Below are 16,706 nucleotides of genomic sequence, written 5' to 3'. Positions count from 1 at the left end.
TCCACAGACATCTAGACCATTGGTGTCACTGTCTGCCAATCAATAATTGTTCCCGCTTGCCCCACCATGGGCCCCAAATCTTTGAACTGGTATCCCTCATTAACTAACAACGTTACATGGGGTGCAGCTCCTGGCACCTTGTAACATTTTTTTCAGAAATGCATTCCGTTTTATTTGTAAGGCTGCTCCGGGCTTTGCTATTATTATTGCGTTACCTTTTAAATGCTACTGTGTATCTACTTCATTGCGCCATTATCACTCTCTCTCTATTTCTTTACACTGGGTGTCATCTAAAATCACTGTACAATGCAAGTCAGTCTTGGGCGGCTTAGCTTTAGGTAATATTGCCAGTGTGCCGTCTGTCAACTTCCTCCAAGTTTTCCAGATCTGATCTTCTATTTCTCTAATCCAATACACATTCGCTCCTCTAGCTTCCTGCATCACCAGTTGAGTGCTTATTTTTCCCACGCTTAACCCATCTGGGGTGCATTCCAATTTCAATCCCAGTTTTAAAAGTGCATCTCTGCCTGACAAATTGATTGGAGTTCCTTTGGACACTAGAATAGGCAAGACTATTTTGTTGTTCCCCATCCTTAAGCTCACTGGAGCTGTAAATCGTGTTTATTATGTTTTCCCGAGATCCCTACAGGTTTAACAAATTTTTATGACATGGGAAGGTGGAAGGCGTATTGTGGTTGTACACCAGTGTACGCAGATTCAGTATCTATCATCATTGGTGTTAATTGCCCTTCTAAATAATCCGAACAATAGATTCCACTTCCGCCTCCCATGTTACCATTGGGTACTGTCCCTTCCCACCCGGTTTCGCTGGGCACCCCTAGCACCTTCCATAAGGGTTCTCACGTGCGGTTGGACCTGCTGGGCCGATCCTTGATTAAACTGTTGCTCTCTACACATCAATTCCTGCTGAAACGTGGCCGGTCAGGGTTTGTACGGGCAATCTTTCCTGAAGTGCCCTGGCTGATTACGTCCCCAACGCAATCGTCCTACCCCATTTCTACCTGCTTTTACACTGGCCCTTTTTGCCCTCTCTGTCCCCTTCCTTGGGAGCTCCAGTCCTGTCTCGGCAGTTGCCTAAATTTGTTTTGCCGCTGATATGGCGTTTGAGGAAACACTCGCCCAAAGACGTTTATTGTTGGCATGGGACTTTCTGGCCCTTGTCTGGCAGTATAAGAGGCTCCTCCGCAGGTTGGCGCTTCGTTCATTTCGGTTGGCACAATCTGATCAGTTGTTCTTTGCAACATTTTTTTTACCTATTTCTTTTTCTTTCCTTTAAAGCTCCAGGAGCTGCATCTGTGTCAGCTTTCTTTGCACCTCCTCCTGCTGCTCAATCAGCCTTTTTTTGTCTTTTCGGTGCTTTTCCTCTGCATGGACTACGTGGTCCCTGAATTCTTGGTAGGACATTGACGTCATCCCTACCACCTCTTCGAGTCTGGACTTGAATTAGGGGCCATTGCATCCACAATAGCAGCCCTAAATATCGTGGTCATCAACTGATTACCCTCCACCTCTTGTCAGTTTCCAGTCTCCACTTTTTCAACTAGTTTCCTAAATAAGCTGCTAGGTTTTCATTATCTCCCAGTGGATCCCTTTTTAAAGCTTTGGGGTTCATTCTAGGTGGGTTAAAAAGTCTGAGGGCCTGGCATACCCTCAGTCTCACTGGGTCAGAATGATCACCATCAACCATTGGATTGTCCGCCACATCTGTTAAGCCAGCCAAAAACATCAGTTCTCTCAGTTTTGAAGTCCACAATGCCTTCACCAGTAGTGCCTACAAGTCACCCACTGCCAATATTCGTCCTGTGGTCTCGTCCTCAAAGGCTCTAATCCATTTTCCCGCTCCTTCATATATGCTGGGTCGTGCATTTTTCAGCAGTTACATGTCCTGGGTCCCCCAAGGAATGTACGGTACGTGTCCTCCTCCCTTTACCAGTACGGGGTATAATCCCTCTCCACCTTTTCCCATTATCTGACTTTCTGCTTCCTCCTATGACTATTCTTCAGTTCCTGATTCCTCCTCTGACTTCTCTTCAGATCCTGATTCCTCCTCCAACTCCTCTGTCTCTGATTATGCCTTGGTCCGTATCTCTTGCCCCATTGCTCCCTTGGAGCCATCCTTACTCTCATAGTCCGTTTCTATCAGTACGTTTTCCCACATTAGTCCAACCGGAATCAATTTTCTCCTTCGCTTTTCCTTATGCTTTTTTTCTCTTCTCCCTTTTAGGCTGGCATTTTCCTGACGCCACTGATATTCCTCATACTCCTTTTGCAGCTTTATTCTTTGCAGTTCTTTAACTTCCTTTCCCAATTCCTTTCCATTCCGTCCTTTCCCTTTCTCTCTGAAAGGTCTTCTTTCTCCTCTCTAAAGCAAACTCCTCTTCTTTTAACACCCACTTTTTTCCTCTTTCTGTCTTTTCCAATCCTCCCTGCTTTTTGCATCGGCATTCCACTCCATTTCCTCTTATATTTCCAACGTTCTATTCACTAATGGGCATTGTTTCGGGTTTCCTTCATCTGTATAGGGAGGGATTTTTTCTGCGTCTCTTAAATCTGGATGTAAAGTCGACTTTTCCTCCTCTTCTTTCATAAGAAATAGTTTCTCTAACTCTTTTCTACCACTGCCTGATATGTTTTCCTCACTCTTTCTCCGTCCGTCCTAAAAAATTTAGTATCTCTGTCTCCTGTTCTCCTTTTTGGTCTCTTTTTTGATTTGTCTTTTGGTTTGTAGTTTTTGATCAATCCCTCCATTTTCTCACACAAGCTTACGTCAAAAGTTCCCTCATTTTGGCCACTTCGTTAGTAGATTTTTAGTTCTCTTTTCCCATTTTTCCGGCAATCTTTCGATATCTTTTTTTGGATACTGGAAACTTTTTGCTTAATATCTCAACTACAGTTCCTTTCCCCAACATGTTGTCTTAACAGGGTGTTGCTCCGAAATTCACAACTCACTTATCTGATTATTTCTTATTGGTATTACTACTTCTATTATACTACTTCTACGCCAAACCTTATAATTTTACTACCAAATCTGCCGGCGTTTGTATTATTTAATTTTCTTAAATTTATCAAATTATTCTTACCTCTTTTGTTCTGCCCATGCAGACCCCTTACTCGGGAGGTATCCGCAGAACTTTCCTTTAAACCTCGTCCGGTCAGACCCTTACGTTTCCAAAGGCGGTATCCACAAGGACTTTTTCTGCACTGCCCGTTCAGAACCTCGTCTCCCGCGAGGCGGTATCCACAGGGACTTACGAACACCACGTGGAATTTTACTTCAATAAATTTCTGTTGTCTTATCTCTACTCACCCCACCGCGCAGTTTTCTTGATCAATCCTATGAATCTCCTTTAATTTCAATTTTTACCAGATTCGATGGATCGCAGAGACCCCTAGACAATCGTTCAACACTTCTGTGTCCCGGAGGCCTCCCACACCTACAGAGTTTTATTCCGAATTAATAGCGAAATTGCTCACCTTTTTTATGGGTCGTCACCCTTCACTCAGCTAGTATTGCGCCAGTTTTTTTTTGTGGATTACCGAGATTCGATAATAATCAGGAGACGCAGAAGATTCTTCAAGAAGTTAAACCTTTATTTACAAACATAGGCTGTGACGGTCACAGAACTGGTCACTGAACACTCCTGAACAAAGTCTTACAGCTCTTCTTATTGCCCCTTCCTAGTTCAGTTGGGATTATAAATCATGTCAGTTTCAGCTACACAGCGACATCTGATTTACAGACCCTCGTTCCTCAATTCCCTGCAGTCTGCCATTATTGTCTTCTTATGTCTTTCTTTAATCTAATCACAACATGTTTGTACCTTTCTACAATTGTTCTCTAAGCTAATCACAATATAGTCTCGTCATTTCTGCAGTATAAACATTTGTTACTCGGCACCGGGCCACGCTTAGGTCATTGTACTCAGTCACCCGTCTGTTGCCTTACTCTTCCCGAACGCTGGCTCTCCCTTTCCTTGGTAAAGTATGAGAAGTAGCCAGTCGCATCTAAGGCTCAAAACAAATTAGAACTAAACATGTGTGTACAACCTCTATTTTCTGTATATTCTATCGTGGCAGTGTGTCAGAGCAGTCTGAGGCGCGGATTTCGGCTCCATTCTCTGCGGCGACGTGTGTTGGAATTTTCACTTGCTAGTTTGGACAACCAGTCGTTGCAACGATCAGTACAAACTGTAACACGGTGTCCATTGCTAATCTTACCGATGTTCTGTGAATGCTGTTTCACACCTTCATGTTGCCTCCCATGTTGGCAAATCAAGTCAGTACCAACATTACGGAGGATGATTTCCTGCATTGTGATTGAGGAGGATTTCTCGATTGGAATGCGAGAAACCGATTGGGAAAAATGTTATAGGATATAAATACCGTGCACGGGGCAGTTATAATTAACTCCAATGAAGAGGTGCTTCGGAAACAGTGATCAAAATGTGGTAGACTATCACAGTCAGTTCGAACATTGGTGTAGTTCAGGATGACTGCAGGACTTTCAATCCAACAAAGAGGAAACTCTGAACTTTGAGTTGGCAGGTAGTCTGAGGTGGATCGCGGAAATACACCGACTGATCCGGTTCTGAATGGAGAATGGTTATTGCTTGAAGATCGAAAGCCTGAATTCCAAAAGACTACCCTCAGGAAAGAAAGGTGTAACATGAAACGTGTGGAAGGTGGAAAACCATGAAATATAGATGTAGTTAGGAACAGAATAATGCCTAAACGAAACCCTCACAAATTTCCTAAACAAGAAATGATCCTGAAGATTGGGAATGTTTTCCAATTCAGCAAAGTATTACAGAGAAACTGGTCTTGAAAGCAATCGAAACGTTGGGAGCAAACGCAGGAACTGTTGATGCAAGCGACATGAGGTTTAAAGTGCATGGACGAACAGTTGGCCAATAGATTCAGTGATACGAAGCTTCATCGTGGTACTTTGCACAGATGGGTTCGGTCGCCACTTTGCCACGGTTGGGTGATTGGTCCATGCAATCTACTGACTGGTTCAACCAATTTTAATGCCACCCCCTCGATACTTTTCCCACCGTCACGCACGTGAACCGTTGGCGATTACAAGAACAGAAATTGACGATTATACATGTGCACAAGAAACATTAACAAGGATCGGATTAATATCGAAATAACGTGAGGGATGGGCGACCGGTGTTTCTTTTCCTCTTTTCCTTTCTGTTATCAGTTCTAGGTCCTTAACAGCAAATGAAAGTTGAAATGGGAAACGGTTCTGATGGAACACGGAAGACACTTGGACAAGTGAGTGAAAGTGACTGAATACGTTGCGACCTAAATGTGATGTTTTGATAAATGTGAAAGATTTGCCGGTGCAAATTATGAACACAGATTTCCGCCGATGGGGGAATCCACAACAAACATTTATCAAACCTGGTGAGGACTGATGGCAGGAGGCACTTGTCCACACACAAGTTATGGACTGTGCTGTGAACTTACTTCCTCGCTGAGGCATCGCGTATCCGTTCTCCCAGACCAGCACTGTCCAGTAAACCTTACCTTGCATTCCCATGTGGATCAACATGAATTGCAGTCTGGTTAGAGCCAAGCTTGGAATACTTATTTCATCTGTGCTCTCACATAATACAAACGGGAACCACTGGAACGCCACGAACGGTACTTGACAGGTTATATATTCGTAGGCATTCGGGTTTCAAAGGTGATGGGAGAACGAAGCTTCCTCATATCTCATCCCATGCAAATTAGTATCCACAGTGTCAGCATTACAGACGAATTTTCCAGTTGTCAGCAGGTCTGAATGATCACCCAACAAGAATCAACGAGAAGATCCGCAGCTGCCTCCAAGACATGTATGCAAAGTCCACTGCAGCGACCTCGGAGATATCCACCGTTGATTGGACCTGGTGGACAGATAGTAGGATACTGGTCGGCGAGAGGTGACTCATATCTGGTTTGAAAACTTCAGAACTACATTCAAAGATCACTACCTTATTAATGACCAACAGCTAACTCCCGCCACAGGGTGTGGGGGCTCCTCAGTCAGGCCCGTGCCAAATATGTGCCCTCCTGCACTTTTCTAACAAATGCCAAATGAATCTGGAGGAAGAACATCCATGAATATTTTCAATACGTTCTGCTTTTATCTCCCACCTGTGTAATTGGGACATTCATCACGTTCATTCATCGTTTCCGATTGCCCCACCGGCTGCGATGGTTATGCATTGCTGGGACGCTTTATCCGTGTTCCTGTCCTCCAAATCTGTGAGCTAAACTGTTCCATTAAATGCATTCATGTTTCCTGAGCCACCGATATTCACCAAAGGTCAGCAGCGGCTCGTTGGTATAGTGGTATGATTCTCGCTTAGGGACGTGTTTGGGTTGATGTGCGAGAGGTCCCGGGTTCAAATCCCGGACGAGCCCTGTTTTATTTCAGAAACACCGATTTCCTTCGTAGTTCTTATCACTGTCGCAAGGTAATTGACTCATTATTGAGCAAGACAGGAGATGTGTTATGAGATGCAGAAGCTTTGTCTGCGCGGTGAGCCTGTGGAAAATGATGGATTTCCATGTTGATGGGCGTTGTTGGCACTGATGTGGAAGAGCCCGAAATAGTGAGGTGAAGCGAACACCTCTTACTGTTTTTTTGGCCAGGACACGAGTGGCTCGAAGTTGCAGATAATTTAACCGACACGAACGGAAATTGTGTCCCAATCGCGAATTCAACGCCCTCGCTCACACCGGTCACTTTATTGTGTCGTCACTTTGGGATTGCGAGAGCTGGAATTTTAAATCTGACCTCAGTTTCTGCCGCCCCAGATTTTGTGTCGTAATCCTGACTTTCTGAAATCACTTGACGGATATGATTATTAGTTATAAGTCGGCACTGAGAGGCTTGTTGGGGAATTCCACAAGGAAGAATTGATAACTGAAGGAATGAAAACAATCCAATAATATTGAGGTGGAAGTGACAATTCCAGACCAGCTTTCATTTGCAGCGTTCATTATTTGCGGATATTTTTCATATATTCGATCAATTCAACAGTGGCCTGATTTGCAGCAGTCTCGTGTGTGGAACCAACTCCGCTGTATCATACACCAGTCGGCTAATTCTCAAAGAATCTGCTTTGTCTTATTTCACGGAGCTTACATTAAGTATGAACGGTTGCCAATAATCCTGATTCAAGTGTGCAGGAGTACTGATGTAGAGGCGTATTCATCTAATGTGTGAAGTGATCACGATTTCACTCAAATGAGCAATAACCTGACAGCTCCATGATGAACAAGTAAATGAACCCTCTGGCGAATATCCTCAAATCCATGCAGTCGTCGATGCCCCTCTGTCCGTCTGACGAATGGTCCAAGCAGTTTGTGTGGGGTGACACCACTTGTCGTTACACGAGACTGCAGACATTAAGACCTTTCAGTAATGAACGAGAATTAATATTTTGTACAGTCACTCACATGGGAGGATATTGGGGAACATCGAATGGACTTAACTGGACTGTTGAACATCGACAGGGACGGAAGGAACACCGAGGATGCATTAACTTCCTCTGCTCATCAAACTACACTCAGAAGTTGAAGGAACACACACGCCTGGTTCACTGTGCATGGAGGTACCTGTTTCACGACACAGGATCTCCACTTTCATCCTTGTTGTGGTAAACTCGTTCACTCTCTGCACAGAAGCCAAGGACATCACTACACACTCACCTTCCGAACTAACGGTGCAGAAAAACACAGATCCAAACGGCACGCTTTCTGATGGTATCGGAATAAGGATTCACCCCCTCACGGATCTTTCTTGCCCAAAACAAAACATTTTCAATACTCATCTCAGCGGCAACAACGACAACTCCGACAGAGTTTAACGGTGTACTGTTAAACGCAGCCAGCCCTGCGACAGCTGAATAGTTAAATCCATTGGAGCTCCTTCATACAGGTTCGAACCCTGCCCGCAGCCATCACCCTTTAGACAACAGGGACCAGTCGTCCAACTGCCGCTGGTAGTTTTAACCTCTAGTCAGGATTTCCCATCCCTCGCAGATTGGGGCAGACGTTTGCCACAAAAGAAATTGGGCAACCTGGAGACACAAGAGATTCTGCAGTTTCTGGAGGAACTCAGCAGGTCAGGCAGCCTCCATGGAGAAATAAACAGTCGACGCTTCTGCTCGAGACCCTTCATCAGGACTGATAAAGAAGAGGACATCACCCAGAACAAGAAGTGCGAGGGCGGGGGCAGGCGAGTTCAGGAAAGAGGGGAAATATAACAGGGTGGAGTAGAGGGAGGGAAGAACCAACAAGTTGAGAGGCTCTAGGTATAAGAGGTAAGGAGCTGATCAATAAGGAATCCTGTAGGAGAGGGCAGTGGACCATGGAATAAAGGGAAGGAGGTGGGCAAAGGACAGGCAAGTCATGAGGGCAGGGGAATAGATGGGCAGATCATGAGGGCGAGGAAAGTGGAAATAGAAGGCTCATTTTCAGGGAGGGTCGAGTGGACAAGGGGATCGCGGAGAGAGCGATCCGTGCGTAAAGCGCAAAGGGCGGAAGGGAAGAGGTGCCCAGTGGTGGGATCCTGTTGGAGGTGGCTGAAGCTGTGGAGAATGATGTGTTGGATGCACAGACCCGTGGGGCGTTGGAGAAAAAGAAAGGGTGGAGTTACCGGAAGTTGGAGAAGTCGATGTTGAGGCCGTCAGGTTGGAGACCCTCAAGGCGAAATATGACGTGTTGTTCATGCAACCAGCGTTTGGCCTCAAGTTGGTAGTAGAGGAGGCCATGGATGGACATGTCAATATGGGAGAGGAATGTGGAATTGAAGTATTAAGCCACCGGGAGTTCCTGGCTGTTGAGGTGGACGGAGCGAAGATGCTTGAAGAAGCGGTCACCCAATCTGTGTCGGGTCTCAACAATGCACCGGAGGCCGCACCCGGAAGACCCTCGTTACAAGTCTCAAGACTCAAGGAATAAAATTCCTTCCGTACTAAAGCGGGTTTTCTGGTCTCCATCTGGGGGCGTGGGTCCCAATCGCACTCCTGACCTCTGCTGATTTTTACATTTCTAGTTCTGACTTTTTCAATCGAGATCAATTATTTCCAGTGACTAGGACCAGAGCGATTTGAGCAGATAAAGGAATGGGTATAAAATCGTCGCGTGGTTTTCTCACAATGGATCGCAGTGCAACGGACAGAGTGCGGGCTTTTATGAGTGAGGGGGCGTTGGTGAGTAGACTCCGTGCCTTTTTCTCAACTCTGGCCATTGATTGGACAAAGTGACGTTAGTCCGCTTTGGACAGGTTGTTTGTGACTGTTTTGTTAACATTCTGTTGAAATAAAGCGTGGGGACAAAGATTTGACGACATATTAAGTCCCGTTCCAAATTATACAACTCAGGGGAGCTCAGTCCCCTGCGTTTAGAATCAAGCTGGATATGAGAATTCCGAGACGCTCCTTCCAGTCTGGGTGACCACGTCAGCGGGAGGTACCTGAAGTTCGGCCACTCGAAATGATCATAGCTGCCTTGCCCCTGGCCTCAATATCTGGTCTTGGCAATTCCACAAAGCTTTGATATACTTGATCATTCATAATTGAATCTACGTCCTCTTTAACTCGCCCATTGACTGATCCTTCACAACCCCAAATCGTGGAGAATCCCTTGCGTTTATTGTGACATATTTTCCGCGACCGTTCCTCTTCGAATTATAGAAACACCTCAACCTCTCCTCAGTGATGGCCCATTAGAACCTCACGCGGTTCAGAAAAGAATACCCCTAATTCTATCATGTAAAGAACACAGTTTTAACTTCATCAGCTGTTCGTTATAACACACTCAACCCGGTAATAAGGTTGATCCATGATGTCTGAGCCGCCTGGAATTCTACACAATCCTTCACCGAATAAAAGGAGGAAAACTGTACACATTCCTCCAGGGACGGCCTTACAAACCCGTACAATTTGGACAGATGTTTTCTTCAGTCTCCTTGCAAGAAATGACAATAAGCCAGTTGCTTTCCGAAATACTTGATTCACCCGCCTGCGATCCTTCTGTGGTTTCAGACAGAAGGACATCCCGTTCCCTCTGTATCCTCATTTGAATTTCTCGCCATTTTGATAATAGCTAATCCACCGAAGTGCATATGCTAGCTGTTCGTTCTCCTGATTTCTTTAAACTCACTGCTGTTTCATAAATTTAAAGTCCCAATGTTCAGATCTATTACCAGCTTGTCCGCCATCTATGATCTTGTGTTTGACTTAACAATCTCCTTCACTTCCCATTTTGACCATGGGTGCAATTCCTACCCTGGTTTAACATCTGAAAATGCGACACTCTTCAGCTGTCTAAGTCAAATTGCATCTGACATTCATTGGCCCACATTTCCAGGTTATCAAGGCCCTGTTGTGATCTCAGATAAACTTCTTCATTATACTATAATATTGGTGTCACTCGCAAATGTAATGACTGTGCCACCGACTTGTCAGCCCATATGTATATGTGAGGGTCACCGCACAGATCCATGCAGAACTCCAATGGTCACAGGCCTCCATGAAAAAAAAACACTGCACTGCCACAAGCTGTCTCCCCCCAGCACACCAAATGACCATCCAATAGGCTATCTCACCCTGGGTCACATGTGACCCAACCTTACTGACCAGCCTACCACAAGGGATTTTGTGCAAGGTCTTGCTAAAGGAAATGAAGACAACGTCGACCTCCCTGCCCTCGTCAATACCCCTGGTCACCTCTTCAAAAACTGAATGAAGGCCCTGAGTCACTGTTTCCTGCGCAGAAAGCAGTGCTGACTATCGCTATTCTGTCTTTCCCTTTCAAAATGCAAGTGCATCCTGTCACTCTGACTACCTTCAAGTAACATTCCCATCGTCACCGGCCTACAGTCCATGGCTTGTCTTTGCAGCCCTTATTCTGTAAAAATACATCAGTCACCCTCCCGTCTTCCGGCAGCTTACATAGGTGTAACAATGATAGGAATCTCTCTGCCAGGGCCCCAGAAATATATTCTCTGTATTTCCACAATGTATTAGGTTACACAAGGTCAGGACCCGCGGATTTACTCTTCATTATACGCTTGAAGACTCTCAGCACCTCCTTTGCGATCATGTAGATATGATGGCACATCAGTATTCTCTTTTCTGAATTATCGAGCTTCCATGATCTTCTCCACGATAAATACAGACGAGAGATATTCACATAAGACCTCGCCCATCTCCCTTGTGGCTCATTGAGGTCATCTCCCAGATGACCTCAATGATCATTAAATGGACTTCGTCTGTACCGTGTTACCTGTTGGTCTTAATATACATGCAAAATCTTGGGTTTCATCTTGACCTTATTGTGCAACGCTATCTCATGTCGCCTCTTTGTTCACCTGACTTTTCTCTCAAGTGTACCCCTACATTTCTTCTACCCCTCAAGGGATTCGCTGCATTCCAGCTCCCAACAGCTGATATATACCTCATTCATTTTTACTGAGCATTCTCAATATGCCTCATCAACTGGTGGTTCCTAATTCTGCCAGCCTTACGATTCACTCGAACAGGAATTGTCAGTTTGATTTCCTCGTCTGTATCGGTCATCCATCTGTGACATTACCTTGTCTATTTTCCCTCTGGGACTGGAGCACATGCCCAGCCTCACCTACTGGATTCCTTGCTGCTCTGCATTTCCTATTCTACTTTATATTTTATTGGGCCTTTTGTCAATGTTCTCACCCTTCAACTGCTCACAGCCACTCATTGACGACATAACCTTCATTACAGCCGATCCCTGATGTCAACTGCATATGTAGGGTCTCTACCCGAAACGTCCTCTATCATTTGAGCTCCACAAATGCTGCTTGACCAGCTGAGTTCCTCCAGAAGGTTTTTTTCTGCGTGGTCTTCCCGGTTTTACCTTGTCAGTGAAACCCCACTCCCACACACTCACTACACAAACGTCCTTGCCCGCATTTTCTGTTCTGTCGACGGATCTCGGGTCCATAGCATGGACTTTGTTTCTCCTGCCGCAGATCCGGCTCATCAGCCGGGAATTTCCAGTATTTTCTGTGTTTGTCACGGTGGAAGCGCCGACGGGCAGCGCGATGTTGGTCCGAGGTGCGGCAGTGCGTGAGTCACACCAGTATCAGAGGGTTTAACAGTTCACGAAGCGCACAGATCAAGTGTGAAGCCGTGATTGAATAGCGGTCAGTACTCTGCGTTGTGGCCACAACAACCTTGGTTCGAATCCGAGTCACGGCAGATCGTCGTCTCTCCATTTGGCATTCACCGCTCTGCTTTTGCTGACTATCCGGCCGGCTCTTCTCCCAGGGTGTCACCACCAGCTTTCTCCTGGACACATGGGCAGTCGCCGCATTTGGAGCTGAAACTTCCCGACGGATCTGCTAATTGCATAATAGCACACACCTGACTTCCATCCGGACACTGGTATTCGAACCCTGGTTCCACGAGCACTGCTTGTCAGAGTATTGGTCATTCTTTGGGTCAACTTCATCTCCCGACTCCTTAGAGCTGTCAACTCTAGGCCAGTCCCGGTTTCACTGTTTTCCCTAGGATATCCTGTTTCCGTGTCGGGACTCTGCCTCAAGAGCCCCGAGGCAAGATTCCTCCTGGTCGCCGTCTGTGTTCGGTTCCGAGGAAGCATCCCGACTCCAGTCTCGTCCCAGTGTTCCGCATTTGGGTTCTCCGCGATCTCGCTTTTCGTTTGACATTGTGACACTTTCCTACAATATTGGCCTAATTGATGAATGAACAAAATAACGCACGGACGACTCGGTCCTGATGCAAGGTTCCGACGCAAAAAGTCGAAAATTACTTTTACGCCATGGAGTTTGCTCGAACCGTTGAGTTCTTCTTGCCAAGTGTTTTCTGCAAATAGAGTTAAAAATGCAGGTGTAAGACCCTTCATCAGAACTGGGGAGGAGACAAAATAAGCTGGATAAGCTGCAGTGTCGTTCAGAAGCTGGATGTCTCCGTGGTCACAGCTCCAGTTGGCCTGAATCTGAGAACACGGCCGCTCTAGTTCGGCAATGCATGGTCAAACAATATCGACTGTACTGAGAGAAACGGCTTATTTGTAGAGGAGAGTGCGGTGATAATGGTGGAATGGCAGAGGGTGGGCGGAGAGATATGGTTCAAATTACTCGAAAATAAACCTCCACGGAGCAAGTCTTGTTTACACTTGGAAAGGTGGTGTTTGATTGAAGATAAACTGCATGGGATTGTGTGCGGAAATGCTGACCACTAATTTGATCGTGTTTTTGTTTGAAGAGATTATTTCAGAGGATTTATGAGGGCGGGGTGGTCGATGTTTTTCTGTGTGGACTTTAAGGCTTTTGACAACGGTAGGTTTCACAGCTGATCAGGACATTGGAGTACCTGGGATCCAATGCAGCCTTTCAAATTTGATCCAACCTTGTCTTGATGATAGGAGATTGAGAGTGGGCGGATGGTTTTCTGACTGGAAGGTTTTGACGAATGGTTAACAACAAGGATCTGTGCCAGAATCTGTAAAGTTCGTGACATTTATTGACGATATGGGTGTACTGTAAGTGGTGTGATGAGTAAATTTCCGGATGACATGAAAATTAATTGCGCCTACATAGCAAAAGAAGGTGTCCTTGGCTACCTCAGGATTTAGAAAGCAGGCGAATTGGTCAGGTGGAACCGCGGATGGATTTTATTCCAGGCATATGACTGTGATGCATTTTGGGATGTCAAATAAGGTTAGAACATCGATAATAATTGGTTGGGTTTTAAGGAATGTTGTTGAACTAAATTGCCTCGGGGTATAATCCCTCGCTTCTTGAAAATGTCAACAAAGGTCGATCGAGTAGCGAAAACGCGAAATGCACGCTTGTCTTCATGGAACGGAGCACAGCATTTGTCGTTGGGACGTCGTGTTACAACTTTGAGACTGGTTGTTATCCGGAAAGTGCTCCCAGAGGAAGTGGCCGCGGAAGATAAATTCACAACAGTTAAGAGTCACCCAAATGGGGTGTGAATGGACAAGGCACAGAAAGAGTCCGATTGATACAGGTAAATGGGATTGGGACACAGAGGTGTAACTGCCGCTACGGACTTGGTGGATTGTTTGCGTCGATTCTGTCCTGACCAACTCTATGACTATGAATCTATGGAGGATATTGTATCAATGAGTGCAATAATGTCAAAGAGAATCTCCTATACTATGTACTAATTTACGAGGAAATAATTGAACAGGTTCTGTCTGTTCCTTCAAATTAAGCATATAGAGGTGATCTCATCAAAATATCCAACTTTCAAATGGAGCTTGACAGTGTAGATACTGGGCTGGCGTTTTTCCTCTTGGGAGAGCCATGGTACAGATGACACAGTCTCAGAGTAAGGGGGCATGAAGACGGATGTGAGGTCAGTTTCAACTCCTGTTGCTCATATATTGAAGCTTTCCATGCACGGAACGACAAGACCTTCACTGACCAGCCCAGGACAGGTTACCCATTAAGTGAAGCTTCGCCTGGACAGCTGCAACACACACCTCGGAGATAGTGCAACACCTTTTGCTCAGAGACTAAAGTCTTCCCTGCACTTTGCCATCGGAAGATTCCGGACGAGGACCAAAACATATTAACCAACGAATGAAGGATCCATCTTGCACTGTCTCTAGAAGCTTGTCTTTCCACTGCTTAAAAATCACCCATCCTGTTTCCTGGAGAGTCAGATCTGCCGAACCAGATTCTGCCTAATCCCGCTATCCAAGTTCTGCGCCAATTTCTGCTCAACTTGGATAGAGTGCCTTTAAAAATGCCTTTTAAAACGCTGTGATTTTAAAATACTGGAATGCGCCAGAGATGTGCTATGCTATTATGGGTCGCAACACTCCCACAATGCTACCTTGGTTTTAGTAAATTTATCAGTTTAATTCGGAGCGTAGAGTTGATGAGATATATCAAATTAGATGTTTAATCCATGGGCACAAAAACATGATATTCACTGGCAGAAATGGTATTCAAGTGTCCTGAAAAGGTTCGTGGCATTTGGAAATGCATTGTTGAATGAAGCTAATTGCAGGACATCTTCCATACAATGTTAGCTGGAGATATGAGTCTGATGGTCTTTGAAACAATATCCCAATTGTTGGAAGTATTCCGCTCCCAATTTTCGCCCAGGAGTGGCAGAGCTTTTTCCAGGCAGTGGACTTCCGTAATTAAAGCTGTCGGTTAAACGCAATTTATCACAGCGGGGATTTAATCGGCCGTCGTCATCTATTCCTTCATATTTCCGAAAGTGATACTTTTAACTGCTTTGAAATCTCGATGTCCCTGTGGAGATTGTAATGTGTATAAAAGCACTAGGAGAGTAAAACCTCAAGGTTGAATTTGGAGAGATTGACTGCACCATAAAGGGATAAACGATTCATATGGAAAATGTAGCAAATATACAAGAACGTCGGAAAAATATTGTACTTTATCGTTGTTGTTATTGGAATTCCTGTAAAGTCAATGTAGCATATTATGGTGTATATAACGGCGAATGAACTTCAAATAGAGAAAAAAAGACAATGGCAAAGTAATTGAGCACAACATTTGGTTCCGTGTTCATGGAGAAGTACAGAAACTGCTTCCTAAATAAACAGGAGAACTAAGAGTGAAACAAATCAGAAATTTGATGGAGACATGTACTTGAAAATCAATTAAACTGAAATCGTGGAAATCGAACGACCCGGGGGGGGGGGGGACTTTTGAAATAGAGGATACAATGATTTTGATATCCTTTTTGCTACAAAATGATTCAATATCTCATGCATTGAGAGGAGTAGGAAGTTATTGCAGGTTTCCCCTGTGGTCAGCTCTTTCACTAACAAGTATACCTCTACGGACTCTGTTGACAGGGATATTCTTTCAGGGGCTAGCAGCAGTAGTCAGCTCTCTGGTACTGTGACCAGTTCTGATGCTCAGACGGAAAGGATGCAATCAGACAGGGCGATAGTGACATGAGACTCGACAACGAGGAGAACAGACAGCCACGGGCTTCCAGTGACATAAAACAACCCTGTACTTGATGCCGTACGATCTTAGAAAGTATGTTTAGTAGGATGTCTGATGACAGTAACATATAAGTCGGCTTCCCTTACAACGAAGGAGGCTTAGACGCGATATGATAGTGTTTTCGAAATTATGAAGGGAATAGTGTTCACATTTGTAAAATATTTCCCATTGCGGAGGTTACAAAAGGTGATGGCGAAGGATAAAATAGAATTGGTGTCAGAGTGCGTCAAGGAGGAATGTCCTCACTCGGAGAATGTTTGGAATCTGTAACGGGTGCCTGAGTTGGTGGTGAAGCAAATATGTTCGGAACATTTAAGATGCATTCAATTGAATCGCCAAAGCACAGAATGTTACGAATCAAGTGCTGGTAAGTGTGCTAAATGTAGATGGGTGAGTAGAGAAGGTGGGCCTAAATGCCTGTTAATGTGTAATGTCTGGCCATATGAGATGTTAATTTAGAGAGGAGAATAGTCGAACACTAGAGGAGGATGTTGATCTGTTACTAAGATTGGCAGGGCTATGGCTGATGGGACTTAATCCTGGGAAGAGAGAGGTTTAATATTTTGAGGGTCTGATAAGCGCAGGGCAATTGTGATTGGAATACTCTGAAGAGTGATGTGCGGCAAGTCTCAGTGCTTGGCACCTTACTCTTTTT

General features: G+C 45.0%; 1 non-coding gene across 1 annotated transcript; it reads left to right on the top strand.

The window, feature by feature from the left end:
- The first annotated feature begins 6,349 nt into the window (after positions 1-6,349).
- Positions 6,350-6,438, top strand: trnap-agg (transfer RNA proline (anticodon AGG)). Its single transcript is given in 2 exon segments — positions 6,350-6,385; positions 6,403-6,438. It is a non-coding gene; the product is annotated as a tRNA-Pro (tRNA).
- The last annotated feature ends 10,268 nt before the right edge of the window (positions 6,439-16,706 follow it).

The sequence above is a fragment of the Pristis pectinata genome, chromosome 29, assembly GCF_009764475.1.
Source record: "Pristis pectinata isolate sPriPec2 chromosome 29, sPriPec2.1.pri, whole genome shotgun sequence".
NCBI classification, from domain to species: domain Eukaryota; kingdom Metazoa; phylum Chordata; class Chondrichthyes; order Rhinopristiformes; family Pristidae; genus Pristis; species Pristis pectinata.
This window is presented reverse-complemented; position numbering and strand designations above follow the sequence as displayed.